The sequence below is a fragment of the Echiichthys vipera genome, assembly GCF_963691815.1.
Source record: "Echiichthys vipera genome assembly, chromosome: 18".
In the NCBI taxonomy this organism is placed as follows: Eukaryota; Metazoa; Chordata; class Actinopteri; order Perciformes; family Trachinidae; genus Echiichthys; species Echiichthys vipera.
This window is the reverse complement of record NC_139843.1, coordinates 28,681,200-28,695,004: the sequence shown is the minus strand read 5'-3', so window position 1 is coordinate 28,695,004 and position 13,805 is coordinate 28,681,200.

Here is a 13,805-nt window from a genome sequence, read left to right as displayed (position 1 = left end):
TTAGTCGTTTCATCACATTTTTGTGGTGTTTTCGTCTTTTTTTAGTTGTTTTATCATGTTTTTGTGGTGTTTTAATCTGTTTTTAGACGTTTCATCACGTTTTTGCGCAGTTTTTATCTGTTTTTAGTCTTTTTGTCACATTTTTGTGGTGTCTTGCGTCTGTTTTTAGTCGTTTCATCACGTTTTTGTGGTGTGTTTCGTCCGTTTTTAGTCATTTCATCACGTTTTTGTGGTGTTTTCATCTGTTTTTAGTCGTTACATCATGTTTTTGTGGAGTTTTGCGTCTGTTTTTAGTTGTTTTGTCATGTTCTTGTGGTGTTTTCGTCTGTTTTTAGTCGTTCAGTCACCTTTTTGTGGTGTTCTCATCTGTTTTAAGTCGGTTCATCACGTTTTTGTGGTGTTTTCATCTGTTTTTAGTCATTTTGTCACGTTTTTGTGGTGTTTTCATCTGTTTTTAGTCGTTTTGTAATGTTTCTGTGGAGTTTTGCGTCTGTTTTTAGTCGTTTCATCATGTTTTTGTGGAGTTTTGCATCTGTTTTTAGTTGTTTCATCACGGTTTAGTGGTGTTTTCGTCTGTTTTTAGTCGTTTCATCAAGTTTTTGTGGTGTTTTCATCTGTTTTTAGTCGTTTTTGCGGTGTCTTGCGTCTGTTTTTAGTCGTTTCAACACATTTTTGTGGTGTGTTTCGTCTGTTTATAGTTGTTTTATCACGTTTTTGTGGTGTTTTCATCTGTTTTTAGTCATTTTTGTCACGTTTTTGTGGTGTTTTCATCTGTTTTTAGTCGTTTCATCACGTTTTTGTGGTGTGTTTCGTCTGTTTTTAGTTGTCTTATCACGTTTTGTGGTGTTTTCATCTGTTTTTAGTCGTTTCATCACGTTTTTGTGGTGTTTTCATCTATTGTAAGTCGGTTCATCACGTTTTTGTGGTGTTTTTGTCTGTTTTTAGTCATTTCATCAAGTTTCTGTGGTGTTTTCGTCTGTTTTTAGTTGTTTTGTCATGTTTTTTGTTTTTTTTATCTGTTTTTAGGAGTTTCATCACGTTTTTGCGGTGTTTTCATCTGTTTTTAGTGGTTTTGTCATGTTTTTGTAGAGCTTTGCGTCAATTTTTAATCGTTTCATCACATTTTTGTGGAATTTTGCGTCTGTTTTCAGTCGTTTCATCACGATTTTGTGGTGTTCTCATCTGTTTTTAGTCGTTTTTGTCATGTTATTGTGGTGTTTTCATCAGTTTTTTAGTCGTTTTTTCGTGTTTTTGTGGTGTTTTCGTCTGTTTTAGGTGTTGTTTTAATCTGTTTCTAAGTGTTTCATCATGTTTTTGTGGTGTTTTCATCTGTTTTTAGTCGTTCTGTAATGTTTTTGTGGAGTTTTGCATCTGTTTTTAGTCGTTTCATCACGTTTTTGTGGTGTTTTTGTCTATTTTTAATCGTTTTGTCACGTTTTTGTGGTGTTTTCATCTGTTTTTAGTCGTTTCGTCATGTTTCTGTGGAGTTTTGCGTCTGTTTTTAGTCTTTTTGTCATGTTTTTGTGGTGTTTTCATCTGTTTATAGTCGTTTTTATCACCTTTTTGGGGTGTTTTCATCTACTTTAGGTAATTTTTGTCACGTTTTTGTGGTAATTTCATCCATTTTTAGTCTTTTTTTCATGTGTTTGTGGGGTTTTCGTCTGTTTTTAGTCGTTTCATCACGTATTTGTGGTGTTTTCATCTGTTTTTAGTCGTTTCATAATGTTTTTGTGGAGTTTTGCGTCTATTTTTAGTCGTTTTGTCAGGTTTTTTGGTGTTTGCGTCTTTTTTTAGTTGTTTTGCATTGTTTTATGGGGCTTTGCGTCTGTTTTTAGTCGTTTTGTCATGTTTTTGTGGTGTTTTCATCTGTTTTTAGTCGTTTCATCACGTTTTTGTGGTGTTTTCATCTGTTTTTAGTCGTTTCATGATGTTTTTTTGGAGTTTTGCGTCTGTTTTTAGTCGTTTTGTCATGTTTTTGTGGGTTTTTCGTCTTTTTTTAGTCGTTTCATCACGTTTTTGTGGTGTTTTCATCTGTTTTTAGTCGTTTCATGATGTTTTTTTGGAGTTTTGCGTCTGTTTTTAGTCGTTTTGTCATGTTTTTGTGGGTTTTTCGTCTGTTTTTAGTCGTTTCATCACGTTTTTGTGGTGTTTTTAGTCATTTCATCAAGTTTATGTCGTGTTTTCGTCTGTTTTTAGTTGTTTTGTCATGTTTTTTGTTTTTTTTTATCTGTTTTTAGGAGTTTCATCACGTTTTTGCGGTGTTTTCATCTGTTTTTAGTCGTTTTGTCATGTTTTTGTGGAGCTTTGCGTCCGTTTTTAATCGTTTCATCACATTTTTGTGGAATTTTGCGTCTGTTTTCAGTCGTTTCATCACGTTTTTGTGGTGTTTTCATCTGTTTTTGGTCGTTTTTGTCATGTTATTGTGGTGTTTTCATCCGTTTTTTAGTCGTTTTTTCGTGTTTTTGTGGTGTTTTCGTCTGTTTTTAGTCGTTTCATCACGATTTTGTGGTGTTCTCATCTGTTTTTAGTCGTTTTTGTCATGTTATTGTGGTGTTTTCATCCGTTTTTTAGTCGTTTTTTCGTGTTTTTGTGGTGTTTTCGTCTGTTTTAGGTGTTGTTTTAATCTGTTTCTAAGTGTTTCATCATGTTTTTGTGGTGTTTTCATCTGTTTTTAGTCGTTCTGTAATGTTTTTGTGGAGTTTTGCGTCTGTTTTTAGTCGTTTCATCACGTTTTTGTGGTGTTTTTGTATGTTTTTAATCGTTTTGTCACGTTTTTTTGGTGTTTTCATCTGTTTTTAGTCGTTTCGTCATGTTTCTGTGGAGTTTTGCGTCTGTTTTTAGTCTTTTTGTCATGTTCTTGTGGTGTTTTCGTCCGTTTTTAGTCATTTCATCACGTTTTTGTGGTGTTTTCATCTGTTTTTAGTCGTTACATCATGTTTTTGTGGAGTTTTGCGTCTGTTTTTAGTTGTTTTGTCATGTTCTTGTGGTGTTTTCGTCTGTTTTTAGTCGTTCAGTCACCTTTTTGTGGTGTTCTCATCTGTTTTAAGTCGGTTCATCACGTTTTTTTGGTGTTTTCATCTGTTTTTAGTCATTTTGTCACGTTTTTGTGGTGTTTTCATCTATTGTAAGTCGGTTCATCACGTTTTTGTGGTGTTTTTGTCTGTTTTTAGTCATTTCATCAAGTTTCTGTGGTGTTTTCGTCTGTTTTTAGTTGTTTTGTCATTTTTTTTATGTTTTTTTTATCTGTTTTTAGGAGTTTCATCATGTTTTTGCGGTGTTTTCATCTGTTTTTAGTGGTTTTGTCATGTTTTTGTGGAGCTTTGCGTCTGTTTTTAATCGTTTCATCACATTTTTGTGGAATTTTGCGTCTTTTTTCAGTCGTTTCATCACGATTTTGTGGTGTTCTCATCTGTTTTTAGTCGTTTTTGTCATGTTATTGTGGTGTTTTCATCCGTTTTTTAGTCGTTTTTTCGTGTTTTTGTGGTGTTTTTGTCTGTTTTAGGTGTTGTTTTAATCTGTTTCTAAGTGTTTCATCATGTTTTTGTGGTGTTTTCATCTGTTTTTAGTCGTTCTGTAATGTTTTTGTGGAGTTTTGCGTCTGTTTTTAGTCGTTTCATCACGTTTTTGTGGTGTTTTTGTATGTTTTTAGTCGTTTCGTCATGTTTCTGTGGAGTTTTGCGTCTGTTTTTAGTCTTTTTGTCATGTTTTTGTGGTGTTTTCATCTGTTTATAGTCGTTTTTATCACCTTTTTGGGGTGTTTTCATCTACTTTAGGTAATTTTTGTCAAGTTTTTGTGGTAATTTCATCCATTTTTAGTCTTTTTTTCATGTGTTTGTGGGGTTTTCGTCTGTTTTTAGTCGTTTCATCACGTATTTGTGGTGTTTTCATCTGTTTTTAGTCGTTTCATAATGTTTTTGTGGAGTTTTGCGTCTATTTTTAGTCGTTTTGTCAGGTTTTTTGGTGTTTGCGTCTGTTTTTAGTTGTTTTGCATTGTTTTATGGGGCTTTGCGTCTGTTTTTAGTCGTTTTGTCATGTTTTTGTGGTGTTTTCATCTGTTTTTAGTCGTTTCATCACGTTTTTGTGGTGTTTTCATCTGTTTTTAGTCGTTCCATGATGTTTTTTTGGAGTTTTGCGTCTGTTTTTAGTCGTTTTGTCATGTTTTTGTGGGTTTTTCGTCCTTTTTTAGTCGTTTCATCACGTTTTTGTGGTGTTTTCATCTGTTTTCAGTCGTTTCATGATGTTTTTTTGGAGTTTTGCGTCTGTTTTTAGTCGTTTTGTCATGTTTTTGTGGGTTTTTCGTCTGTTTTTAGTCGTTTCATCACGTTTTTGTGGTGTTTTTAGTCATTTCATCAAGTTTATGTCGTGTTTTCGTCTGTTTTTAGTTGTTTTGTCATGTTTTTTGTTTTTTTTTATCTGTTTTTAGGAGTTTCATCACGTTTTTGCGGTGTTTTCATCTGTTTTTAGTCGTTTTGTCATGTTTTTGTGGAGCTTTGCGTCCGTTTTTAATCGTTTCATCACATTTTTGTGGAATTTTGCGTCTGTTTTCAGTCGTTTCATCACGTTTTTGTGGTGTTTTCATCTGTTTTTGGTCGTTTTTGTCATGTTATTGTGGTGTTTTCATCCGTTTTTTAGTCGTTTTTTCGTGTTTTTGTGGTGTTTTCGTCTGTTTTTAGTCGTTTCATCACGATTTTGTGGTGTTCTCATCTGTTTTTAGTCGTTTTTGTCATGTTATTGTGGTGTTTTCATCCGTTTTTTAGTCGTTTTTTCGTGTTTTTGTGGTGTTTTCGTCTGTTTTAGGTGTTGTTTTAATCTGTTTCTAAGTGTTTCATCATGTTTTTGTGGTGTTTTCATCTGTTTTTAGTCGTTCTGTAATGTTTTTGTGGAGTTTTGCGTCTGTTTTTAGTCGTTTCATCACGTTTTTGTGGTGTTTTTGTATGTTTTTAATCGTTTTGTCACGTTTTTTTGGTGTTTTCATCTGTTTTTAGTCGTTTCGTCATGTTTCTGTGGAGTTTTGCGTCTGTTTTTAGTCTTTTTGTCATGTTCTTGTGGTGTTTTCGTCCGTTTTTAGTCATTTCATCACGTTTTTGTGGTGTTTTCATCTGTTTTTAGTCGTTACATCATGTTTTTGTGGAGTTTTGCGTCTGTTTTTAGTTGTTTTGTCATGTTCTTGTGGTGTTTTCGTCTGTTTTTAGTCGTTCAGTCACCTTTTTGTGGTGTTCTCATCTGTTTTAAGTCGGTTCATCACGTTTTTTTGGTGTTTTCATCTGTTTTTAGTCATTTTGTCACGTTTTTGTGGTGTTTTCATCTATTGTAAGTCGGATCATCACGTTTTTGTGGTGTTTTTGTCTGTTTTTAGTCATTTCATCAAGTTTCTGTGGTGTTTTCGTCTGTTTTTAGTTGTTTTGTCATGTTTTTTGTTTTTTTTATCTGTTTTTAGGAGTTTCATCATGTTTTTGCGGTGTTTTCATCTGTTTTTAGTGGTTTTGTCATGTTTTTGTGGAGCTTTGCGTCCGTTTTTAATCGTTTCATCACATTTTTGTGGAATTTTGCGTCTTTTTTCAGTCGTTTCATCACGATTTTGTGGTGTTCTCATCTGTTTTTAGTCGTTTTTGTCATGTTATTGTGGTGTTTTCATCCGTTTTTTAGTCGTTTTTTCGTGTTTTTGTGGTGTTTTTGTCTGTTTTAGGTGTTGTTTTAATCTGTTTCTAACTGTTTCATCATGTTTTTGTGGTGTTTTCATCTGTTTTTAGTCGTTCTGTAATGTTTTTGTGGAGTTTTGCGTCTGTTTTTAGTCGTTTCATCACGTTTTTATGGTGTTTTTGTATGTTTTTAATCGTTTTGTCACGTTTTTTTGGTGTTTTCATCTGTTTTTAGTCGTTTCGTCATGTTTCTGTGGAGTTTTGCGTCTGTTTTTAGTCTTTTTGTCATGTTCTTGTGGTGTTTTCGTCCGTTTTTAGTCATTTCATCACGTTTTTGTGGTATTTTCATCTGTTTTTAGTCGTTACATCATGTTTTTGTGGAGTTTTGCGTCTGTTTTTAGTTGTTTTGTTATGTTCTTGAAGTGTTTTCGTCCGTTTTTAGTCGTTCAGTCACCTTTTTGTGGAGCTTTCATCCGTTTTTAGTCGTTTTTGTCACGTTTTTGTGATTTTTTCATCTGTTTTTAGTCGTTTCATCATGTTTATGTGGACTTTTGCGTCTGTTTTTAGTCGTTTTGCATTGTTTTATGGAGCTTTGGGTCTGTTTTTAGTCGTTTCATGATGTTTTTGTGGAGTTTTCATCTGTTTTTAGTCATTTCATCATATTTTCGTGGTGTTTTGATCTTTTTTCTTTGTGGTGTTTTCATCCGTTTTTAGCTGTTTGTCATGTTTTTGTCGTGTTTTTGTCTGCTTTTAGTCGTTTCATAATGTTTTTGTGGTGTTTTGCGTCTGTTTTTAGTTAATCGTTTTGTCACGCTTTAGTGGTGTTTTCATCCGTTTTTAGTCGTTTTGTCATGTTTCTGTGGAGTTTTGCTTCTTTTTTTAGTCGTTTCATCATGTTTTTGTGGAGTTTTGCGTGTGTTTTTAGTCGTTTCATCACGTTTTTGTTGAGTTTTGCATCTGTTTTTAGTTGTTAAATCACGGTTTTGTGGTGTTTTCATCTGTTTTAAGTGGTTTCATCACGTTTTTGTGGTGTTTTCATCTGTTTTTAGTCGTTTTTGTGGTGTCTTGCGTCTGTTTTTAGCCGTTTCATCACGTTTTTGTGGTGTGTTTCGTCTGTTTATAGTTGTTTTATCACGTTTTTTTGGTGTTTTCATCCGTTTCTAGTCATTTTTGTCATGTTTTTGTGGTGTTTTCATCTGTTTTAAGTAGTTTCATCATATTTGTGGTGTTTTCGTCTGATTTTAGTCGTTTCATCACGTTTTTGTTGGTGTTTTCGTCTGTTTTTAGTCGTTTTGTCACGTTTTAGTGCTATTTTAATCAGTTTTTAGTCGTTTTGTCATGTTTCCGTGGAATTTTGCGTCTGTTTTTATTCGTTTCATCACGTTTTTGTGGTGTTTTCATCTGTTTTTAGTAGTTTTTGTCACCTTTTTGTGGTGTTTTCATCTACTTTAGGTAATTTTTGTTACGTTTTTGTGGTAATTTCATCCATTTTTAGTCTTTTTTTCATGTTTTTGTGGGGTTTTCGTCTGTTTTTAGTCGTCTCATCACATTTTTCTGGAATTTTGCGTCTGTTTTCAGTTGTTTCATCATGTTTTTGTGGTGTTTTCATCTGATTTTAGTCGTTTTTGTCATGTTTTTTGGTGTTTTCGTCTGTTTTTAGTCGTTTCATCACGTTTTTGTGGTGTTTTGCATCTGTTTTTAGTTGTTAAATCACGGTTTTGTGGTGTTTTCATCTGTTTTAAGTGGTTTCATCACGTTTTTGTGGTGTTTTCATCTGTTTTTAGTCGTTTTTGTGGTGTCTTGCGTCTGTTTTTAGCCGTTTCATCACGTTTTTGTGGTGTGTTTCGTCTGTTTATAGTTGTTTTATCACGTTTTTTTGGTGTTTTCATCCGTTTCTAGTCATTTTTGTCATGTTTTTGTGGTGTTTTCATCTGTTTTAAGTAGTTTCATCATATTTGTGGTGTTTTCGTCTGATTTTAGTCGTTTCATCACGTTTTTGTTGGTGTTTTCGTCTGTTTTTAGTCGTTTTGTCACGTTTTAGTGCTATTTTAATCAGTTTTTAGTCGTTTTGTCATGTTTCTGTGGAATTTTGCGTCTGTTTTTAGTCGTTTCATCACGTTTTTGTGGTGTTTTCATCTGTTTTTAGTAGTTTTTGTCACCTTTTTGTGGTGTTTTCATCTACTTTAGGTAATTTTTGTCACGTTTTTGTGGTAATTTCATCCATTTTTAGTCTTTTTTTCATGTTTTTGTGGGGTTTTCGTCTGTTTTTAGTCGTCTCATCACATTTTTGTGGAATTTTGCGTCTGTTTTCAGTTGTTTCATCACGTTTTTGTGGTGTTTTCATCTGATTTTAGTCGTTTTTGTCATGTTTTTTGGTGTTTTCGTCTGTTTTTAGTCGTTTCATCACGTTTTTGTGGTGTTTTCATCTGTTTTTAGTCGTTTTTGTCACCTTTTTGCGGTGTTTTCATCAATCTTTGGTCATTTTAGTGGTGTTTTCATCTGTTTTAAGTCGTTGCATCATATCTGTGGTGTTTTCGTCTGTTTTAAGTCGTTTCATAATGTTTTTGTGGTGTTTTGATCTTTTTTCAGTCGTTTTGTCATGTTTTTGTGGTGTTTTCATCCGTTTTTAGCTGTTTGACATGTTTTTGTCGTGTTTTTCTCTGCTTTTATTCGTTTCATCACGTTTTTGTGGTGTTTTCATCAGTTTTTAGTCGTTTTTGTGGTGTCTTGCGTCTGTTTTTAGTCGTTCAATATTATTATATTTTTGTGGAGCTTTGCGTCTGTTTTTAATCATTTCATCACATTTCGATGAATTTTGCTTCTTTTTGCGGCGTTTTCATCTATCTTTAGTCATTTTTGTCATGTTTTTGTGTTGTTTTCATCTGTTTCTAATCGTTTCGTCATGTTTTTGTGGTGTTTTCATCTGTTTTTAGTCGTTTTTGTCATGTTTTTGTGGTGTTTTCGTCTGTTTTTAGTCATTTCATCACGTTTTTGTGGTGTTTTCATCTGTTTTTAGTCGTTTAATATTGTTTTTGTGGAGTTTTGCGTGTGTTTTTAGTTGTTTTGTCATGTTTTTGTGGAGCTTTGCGTCTGTTTTCAATCATTTCATCACATTTTTGTTGAATTTTGCTTCTGTTTTTGGTCGTTTCATCACATTTTTGTGGTGTTTTCATCTGTTTTTAGTCGTTTTTGTCACCTTTTTGCGGTGTTTTCATCAATCTTTAGTCATTTTTGTCATGTTTTTGTGTTGTTTTCATCTGTTTCTAATCGTTTCGTCATGTTTTTGTGGTGTTTTCATCTGTTTTTAGTCGTTTTGTAATGTTTTTGTGGTGTGATCGTCAGTTTTTTGGACGTTTCATCGCGTTTTGTGGTGTTTTCATCTGTTTTTAGTCGTTTCATTATGTTTTTGTGGAGTTTTGCGTCTGTTTTTAGTCGTTTCATCACGTTTTTGTGGTGTTTTTGTCTGTTTTTAATCGTTTTGTCACGTTTTTGTGGTGTTTTCATCTGTTTTTAGTCGTTTCGTCATGTTTCTGTGGAGTTTTGCGTCTGTTTTTAGTCTTTTCGTCATGTTCTTGTGGTGTTTTTGTCCGTTTTTAGTCATTTCATCACGTTTTTGTGGTGTTTTCATCTGTTTTTAGTCGTTACATCATGTTTTTGTGGAGTTTTGCGTCTGTTTTTAGTTGTTTTGTTATGTCCTTGAAGTGTTTTCGTCTGTTTTTAGTCGTTTAGTCACCTTTTTGTGGAGCTTTCATCCGTTTTTAGTCGTTTTTGTCACGTTTTTGTGATTTTTTCATCTGTTTTTAGTCGTTTCATCATGTTTTTGTGGACTTTTGCGTCTGTTTTTAGTCGTTTTGCATTGTTTTATGGAGCTTTGGGTCTGTTTTTAGTCGTTTCATGATGTTTTTGTGGAGTTTTCATCTCTTTTTAGTCATTTCATCATATTTTTGTGGTGTTTTGATCTTTTTTCTTTGTGGTGTTTTCATCCGTTTTTAGCTGTTTGTTATGTTTTTGTCGTGTTTTTGTCTGCTTTTAGTCGTTTCATCACGTTTTTGTGGTGTTTTCATCTGTTTTTAGTCGTTTCATAATGTTTTTGTGGTGTTTTGATCTTTTTTCATTCGTTTTGTCGTGTTTTTGTGGTGTTTTCATCCGTTTTTAGCTGTTTGTCATGTTTTTGTCGTGTTTTTGTCTGCTTTTAGTCGTTTTATCATGTTTCTGTGGAGTTTTGCGTCTTTTTTTAGTCGTTTCATCATGTTTTTGTGGTGTTTTGCGTCTGTTTTTAGTAGTTTTCTCAGGTTTTTGTGGTGTTGCCTGTTTTTAATCGTTTTGTCATGTTTCTGTGGAGTTTTGCGTCTTTTTTTAGTTGTTTTGTTATGTCCTTGAAGTGTTTTCGTCTGTTTTTAGTCGTTTAGTCACCTTTTTGTGGAGCTTTCATCTGTTTTTAGTCGTTTTTGTCACGTTTTTGTGATTTTTTCATCTGTTTTTAGTCGTTTCATCATGTTTTTGTGGACTTTTGCGTCTGTTTTTAGTCGTTTTGCATTGTTTTATGGAGCTTTGGGTCTGTTTTTAGTCGTTTCATGATGTTTTTGTGGAGTTTTCATCTGTTTTTAGTCATTTCATCATATTTTTGTGGTGTTTTGATCTTTTTTCTTTGTGGTGTTTTCATCCGTTTTTAGCTGTTTGTCATGTTTTTGTCGTGTTTTTGTCTGCTTTTAGTCGTTTCATCATGTTTTTGTGGTGTTTTCATCTGTTTTTAGTCGTTTCATAATGTTTTTGTGGTGTTTTGATCTTTTTTCATTCGTTTTGTCATGTTTTTGTGGTGTTTTCATCCGTTTTTAGCTGTTTGTCATGTTTTTGTCGTGTTTTTGTCTGCTTTTAGTCGTTTTATCATGTTTCTGTGGAGTTTTGCGTCTTTTTTTAGTCGTTTCATCATGTTTTTGTGGAGTTTTGCGTGTGTTTTTAGTCGTTTCATCACGTTTTTGTTGAGTTTTGCATCTGTTTTTAGTTGTTTCATCACGGTTTTGTGGTGTTTTCATCTGATTTAAGAGGTTTCATCACGTTTTTGTGGTGTTTTCATCTGTTTTTAGTCGTTTTTGTGGTGTCTTGCGTCTGTTTTTAGCCGTTTCATCACGTTTTTGTGGTGTTTTTGTCTGTTTTTAATCGTTTTGTCACGTTTTTGTGGTGTTTTCATCTGTTTTTAGTCGTTTCGTCATGTTTCTGTGGAGTTTTGCGTCTGTTTTTAGTCTTTTCGTCATGTTCTTGTGGTGTTTTTGTCCGTTTTTAGTCATTTCATCACGTTTTTGTGGTGTTTTCATCTGTTTTTAGTCGTTACATCATGTTTTTGTGGAGTTTTGCGTCTGTTTTTAGTTGTTTTGTTATGTCCTTGAAGTGTTTTCGTCTGTTTTTAGTCGTTTAGTCACCTTTTTGTGGAGCTTTCATCCGTTTTTAGTCGTTTTTGTCACGTTTTTGTGATTTTTTCATCTGTTTTTAGTCGTTTCATCATGTTTTTGTGGACTTTTGCGTCTGTTTTTAGTCGTTTTGCATTGTTTTATGGAGCTTTGGGTCTGTTTTTAGTCGTTTCATGATGTTTTTGTGGAGTTTTCATCTCTTTTTAGTCATTTCATCATATTTTTGTGGTGTTTTGATCTTTTTTCTTTGTGGTGTTTTCATCCGTTTTTAGCTGTTTGTTATGTTTTTGTCGTGTTTTTGTCTGCTTTTAGTCGTTTCATCACGTTTTTGTGGTGTTTTCATCTGTTTTTAGTCGTTTCATAATGTTTTTGTGGTGTTTTGATCTTTTTTCATTCGTTTTGTCGTGTTTTTGTGGTGTTTTCATCCGTTTTTAGCTGTTTGTCATGTTTTTGTCGTGTTTTTGTCTGCTTTTAGTCGTTTTATCATGTTTCTGTGGAGTTTTGCGTCTTTTTTTAGTCGTTTCATCATGTTTTTGTGGTGTTTTGCGTCTGTTTTTAGTAGTTTTCTCAGGTTTTTGTGGTGTTGCCTGTTTTTAATCGTTTTGTCACGCTTTAGTGGTGTTTTCATCTGTTTTTAGTCGTTTTGTCATGTTTCTGTGGAGTTTTGCGTCTTTTTTTAGTTGTTTTGTTATGTCCTTGAAGTGTTTTCGTCTGTTTTTAGTCGTTTAGTCACCTTTTTGTGGAGCTTTCATCTGTTTTTAGTCGTTTTTGTCACGTTTTTGTGATTTTTTCATCTGTTTTTAGTCGTTTCATCATGTTTTTGTGGACTTTTGCGTCTGTTTTTTGTCGTTTTGCATTGTTTTATGGAGCTTTGGGTCTGTTTTTAGTCGTTTCATGATGTTTTTGTGGAGTTTTCATCTGTTTTTAGTCATTTCATCATATTTTTGTGGTGTTTTGATCTTTTTTCTTTGTGGTGTTTTCATCCGTTTTTAGCTGTTTGTCATGTTTTTGTCGTGTTTTTGTCTGCTTTTAGTCGTTTCATCATGTTTTTGTGGTGTTTTCATCTGTTTTTAGTCGTTTCATAATGTTTTTGTGGTGTTTTGATCTTTTTTCATTCGTTTTGTCATGTTTTTGTGGTGTTTTCATCCGTTTTTAGCTGTTTGTCATGTTTTTGTCGTGTTTTTGTCTGCTTTTAGTCGTTTTATCATGTTTCTGTGGAGTTTTGCGTCTTTTTTTAGTCGTTTCATCATGTTTTTGTGGAGTTTTGCGTGTGTTTTTAGTCGTTTCATCACGTTTTTGTTGAGTTTTGCATCTGTTTTTAGTTGTTTCATCACGGTTTTGTGGTGTTTTCATCTGATTTAAGAGGTTTCATCACGTTTTTGTGGTGTTTTCATCTGTTTTTAGTCGTTTTTGTGGTGTCTTGCGTCTGTTTTTAGCCGTTTCATCACGTTTTTGTGGTGTGTTTCGTCTGTTTACAGTTGTTTTATCACATTTTTTTGGTGTTTTCATCTGTTTCTAGTCATTTTTGTCATGTTTTTGTGGTGTTTTCATCTGTTTTAAGTCGTTTCATCATATTTGTGGTGTTTTCATCTGTTGTTTGTCGTTTCATCACGTTTTTGTTGGTGTCTTCGTCTGTTTTTAGTCGTTTTGTCTCGTTTTAGTGCTATTTTAATCAGTTTTTAGTCGTTTTGTCATGTTTCTGTGGAATTTTGCGTCTGTTTTTAGTCGTTTCATCACGTTTTTGTGGTGTTTTCGTCAGTTTTTAGTCGTTTTGTCATGTTTTTGTGGTGTTTTCATCTGTTTATAGTCGTTTTTATCACCTTTTTGGGGTGTTTTCATCTACTTTAGGTCATTTTTGTCACGTTTTTGTGGTAATTTCATCCATTTTTAGTCTTTTTTTCACGTATTTGTGGTGTTTTCATCTGTTTTTAGTCGTTTCATAATGTTTTTGTGGAGTTTTGCGTCTATTTTTAGTCGTTTTGTCACGTTTTTGTGGAGTCTTGGTCTGTTTTTAGTCGTTTTGTCAGGTTTTTTGGTGTTTGCGTCTGTTTTTAGTTGTTTTGCATTGTTTTATGGGGCTTTGCGTCTGTTTTTAGTCATTTTGTCATGTTTTTGTGGTGTTTTCATCTGTTTTTAGTTGTTTCATCACGTTTTTGTGGTGTTTTCATCTGTTTTTAGTCGTTTCATGATGTTTTTTTGGAGTTTTGCGTCTGTTTTTAGTCGTTTTGTCATGTTTTTGTGGGTTTTTCGTCTGTTTTTAGTCGTTTCATCACGTTTTTGTGGTGTTTTCATCTGTTTTTAGTCGTTTCATGATGTTTTTTTGGAGTTTTGCGTCTGTTTTTAGTCGTTTTGTCATGTTTTTGTGGGTTTTTCGTCTGTTTTTAGTCGTTTCATCACGTTTTTGTGGTGTTTTTAGTCATTTCATCAAGTTTATGTCGTGTTTTCGTCTGTTTTTAGTTGTTTTGTCATGTTTTTTGTTTTTTTTTATCTGTTTTTAGGAGTTTCATCACGTTTTTGCGGTGTTTTCATCTGTTTTTAGTCGTTTTGTCATGTTTTTGTGGAGCTTTGCGTCCGTTTTTAATCGTTTCATCACATTTTTGTGGAATTTTGCGTCTGTTTTCAGTCGTTTCATCACGTTTTTGTGGTGTTTTCATCCGTTTTTGGTCGTTTTTGTCATGTTATTGTGGTGTTTTCATCCGTTTTTTAGTCGTTTTTTCGTGTTTTTGTGGTGTTTTCGTCTGTTTTTAGTCGTTTCATCACG